Source organism: Centrocercus urophasianus, unplaced genomic scaffold (assembly GCF_019232065.1).
Source record: "Centrocercus urophasianus isolate 14NV4802_14NV808 unplaced genomic scaffold, USGS_Curo_1.0 seq_12, whole genome shotgun sequence".
NCBI lineage: Eukaryota > Metazoa > Chordata > Aves > Galliformes > Phasianidae > Centrocercus > Centrocercus urophasianus.
Window position 1 is genome coordinate 35348792 of NW_024884364.1, and position 4408 is coordinate 35353199.

Sequence of the window (4408 nt, forward strand, 5' to 3'; positions counted from 1 at the left end):
ATCATTGTTCCACTTCTTCCCACCTTCTGTTACATTCTCTATTAACATTTCAGTAGTTGAATCAAACAGGAGAGCAGTTCTAATAATAATTTCACACCCAGCACATGAATACCTTTTGACATAGAAAAAGCATTTTATCTTTGTTAAAGTACTTTCACCTCCCAAACAAAAAGGCCCCAAGCTACACATAAAAATCTCTGATGACATTTAAACCACACGTAGCAGATTATCAGGGGAGTGTGGCTCAAATTTCTCTAAAATCAGGGAGCTCTTCCACCCATAATGGAAGAGGTCAAAGAGATGCCATGTGCTGGATGTAGAGAGGTGTCACAGAGATGGCTTGTTTTAGTTTCTTTGGTTTTGCTAAGCTTCACTTTCACTATGATCATTCAGCTATAGCCCAGATGTTCTAGGTTCTCAGCACAATACTGTTGCAGTAGGTGCTTTCCCAGGTGAGAATGCTCAGGTTGGGTTTGCTCAGCAGGCTGCTGGAATTGCACTCACAAATTAAGCCATAAGGAAATAGGGATACTTCTCCACCGGTTTTCTCCCTCTGTCAAACCTGAACAGAATTTCACGGGACACAGAAAGTCCACAGCTTTGCCCACCAGGACTTCTCTGCTAAATTTCAAATATCTGTTGTGAAACGACCTGTGAATTGTATTTCTACAGAGAAAGATTTGCAAGAAACTTTCTGAATTGTAACTTGGTCAGGAAAATCAGGAAGTCATTGCTAACTCCTTTCATTACAGGTGGTTTTGTTCTTGAAAGAGCCTGTATGTTTTTGAGTGAATAATCACACAACTCTGGAACATGTCAGCAAGAGAAAGCATAGGAAAAAGAGAAGCATGTGGGAAGTAGCTAAGTGACCAGGCAGAACAGTGATTGTTCTCTTCTCTGCAGCTGTACCCCGCATAAAAAGAAGGCAGGCAGAGAGAACCAGAAGAAAACGGGGGAAAAAAAAGGAAGATGAGGAAGATGGAACACTTGGCAAATAACTATTAACAGAATTAGTGTTCTTTTCTAAAGTATAAAATGTGGTAAGTTTGGCTTACCCTGAGGCTATAGGATAAGAAGTAAAGCTCTAACAGTGTCTTAGAAGTCTTCAACTGTAAGACTTGTCAACTGCTGGATTGTATTACTGCACATTAATAGAAATAGTGATTTGGGGAATGCAGTGAGAAAAAAATAGGCATCTCAAATCTAATAAATAGGGTTGGAAAAGAAAATGCTGGCAGAATGAGGACAAAATAAAGGAGAAAGCTGGAAATGAAAAATGAAACACGGAGAAGAAACTAGAAGGCTGGGAATATATATAAGAAATGCCCTAATGGGTTTATCCAGCTGTACTTACCTGGCAAGGGACAGACTGAGATCAATAACAAAGTCTTTCTTACTGGGTAAGACTTATTCTTCACATTCCAGGTATGCTGACTTGCATTTCCCCAAATGTTGAGAAGTTGACTGCAGAATTTGTAATGAATGACTGCATTTACACCTTTAAAACACAGGGCAAACAGGGCAGTGGTAGAGGGAGATACAGATTAGGAAGTGTGTGAAAGCCTGATCACTATTTGCAGTCATTTCCCCTTCCACAGCCTCAGCACCTACATTTTGTGCTCTTTAGAGACTGGAGGGGCTGGGACAGCTCAAACCTACAGTCTGGGTGCGCCAGAGTTTCATACGGTGGCAAAATGACACATCCTGCCTTGTTTTCTTGCCTGTCCTAATGTTGTCTAGTATTTTAGCAGCTTTTATCAGCTGTCACTGCACCCTGCAGCAATGGCTTCAGAGAACTGTCAGGGTGACTCTAAGGGCTCTTCCTGGAACTGTAACTGCCAGTTCCAAATCAGTTCAGCATCATGCACAGATGCCATACATTAGGATCTCCTTTATATGCAGTATTCCTTTCTTCTTACCAACACCAAGGATCCTATTGGCTCTCTCCTTCATAAGGCACTTCTGGAGTTCTATTAGGAGACATGTGTAAGCCTAAAGAGCTTAACACATTGTACACAGTGTAGTGGGAGGGTGAGAAATGCAAGAGAAAAGAAAAGATGGTAGGAAAATATTAGGTTTTATTATTATTATCTATTTCCATGTTAGTATGTGGCATTCTGAGATTGTCTGCATGATGTGAATTGAACTCATTTATCAGTGTATAGGTGCACGACTCTACCATATAGTCTCAAGTTACTGTTTGTGATAATAATGCAAAGATAGAAAGCATTTTGACTTGCTTCTATTACTTGTTTTTATCCCCCATATACCCTGTAAGAACTTTTTAATTTGAAAAAGTTGCTGTAAAAGGATCAGGAGATTTCCTTCATAATTCATATTACTTAATCCACACCTGCCAATAAGAAAAGGCTGCAACTCTAGAGAAAAAAATTAAGCGTGTGTCCTTAAGCTCTCCACTAATCCAATCAAGATTGTTCACAGGTACACAGTATACAATGAATGGAAAAATGGAATGGCAAGGAACAGCTAAAAAAGAGACCTTCTTAAAGAAGGCTTTATGTCATTTCAAAGTTTTTCTCTCTCTTTTGATGCTGCCAGTTGCTCTTACATCCATCTGTTTCACCACTAGAAATTGATTTTGAAGGGCAACTAGTCAATTATGAGTATAGTCTAATTACAGGTAAGGAACACGACTTCTTTCCTTACTGTTCCTTGACCAAGACCTGCCTGATTACTTGATCTGGCATTCTCTACCAGCTGGGTCAGTAAAGGTGCAGTTTTCATCATGTTTGAAAACCAATGAAAAAGAATGCCTCATTCTAAAAGAAATGTTAGTTCATAGCTGGTTGCCTGAGGAAATGATGTTTATGCTCTGCCATGTTCACATACAAGTACACACATCTGTATCTCTTCTGAGAACTTTTGAACCTGGGGGCCAATTTCAATGGAACTAGATGGGGGCAAGATACAGAGGAAAGCTCAAACTGTTTTTTGAAGATCGGGGGCTGCTGAATAGAGAGCTCTGATTACATCTTCAGTACAGAAGGAAAGGAACAAAAATCCACTTCTCTGTAAACAGTGAAGAGTTCACATAGTGGAGAAACTTTAAAAAAAATGCAGTTGGAGATTGATCTTCATAGACAAACAAAATTCACCTACCTTCATGTGAAACCCATCCTCTTTCATTCAGGTATGCAAACACTGTTCTGTGTGCTACACCTGAATTTTGCAAATACAGAGTGCTCTAGCATACGCGAGATTTCTATGCTGATTTAATATAGAGTGCTGTAAGTTTTCAGACTTCTTCAAATTGGCTAATGACATTGTACAGTACTTTTGGAAAATACTTTTTTACAGTGATTCAAACTGTGCAAGTCTGCCTTGATCCAAACATCGCTGCTTTTTTCTGCAACCGAAATACACTTTTATTGCCCCAAATACGGACTATTTTCAGGTCGTAGAATTTGCACACCTTCACAACTTCTGACAGGTTGTCAGAAATCTGGTAGGCCTCTAACATTCTGTTTTATGACCTAAGAACAGTTCATACTCATCTTCTGCATCAGTATTATCCTCCAGTTCAGAATGTGACTGACAAGCAGACAATCCCCATGCAGTGGATTGGGGAGGGCTAGTGGGATCTGCAAAACATTTCCTTCCTTCACATAGGCAGCGTCTATTTTTTTCTTACAAAGTCCTTTTCCTACCCCTGAAACAGCTGATGATCTAAACTGTTTTCAGACCAACTATAATCCTTACAGATGAATCATTCCACGTCACAAGTGTAAATATTTCTCTATTTGTATTTCGGATATTATTTTGTTATGAGATCTTAGACATGCCAATTTCAAAATTTAACCTGTGACTTTTAAATTAAACCCAGAATCTACCAAGGAGATGTACTGAGCATATGGGTGAAAATTAATAATGCCTGCCTGTGAAAGGAAAGACTACTTCCATACTTGTGGATGAAATTCATCCTCACAAACATATCTGCATATATATTGCTTAATGGTTATGCTGTTGGGAATTGGCTGCTGATAAACCTGGCAAACTAATGCTCATATTTTTTCAAGCTCATTCAATCTGAACATGAGAGCAGTCACAACATAGTTCTCAAAAGTTTTAGCAATTTCTGACTTATGGGTGTATACTCTCTGCTTCTGTTTGTTCTGGTACAACTTTTGACAATGCAGATCTGCATATAGATCCTAGTTCAGACAAATTCTTGTTGTGCAACATAAATGGATGGCAACATTCATTTCACTCCTCCTTGCACTGAATGTGGACAACAGATACATTTGTAAGCTTTGGTGTTCGCTTCTTACCAGCCTAACGAATGCTACAGCTACAGCTGTTGAAAGAAGTGTTTGAACTTTACTCCAGAATACAAGAAAAAAAAAGAAAGAAAGAAAGAAAGAAAGAAAGAAAGAAAGAAAGAAAGAAA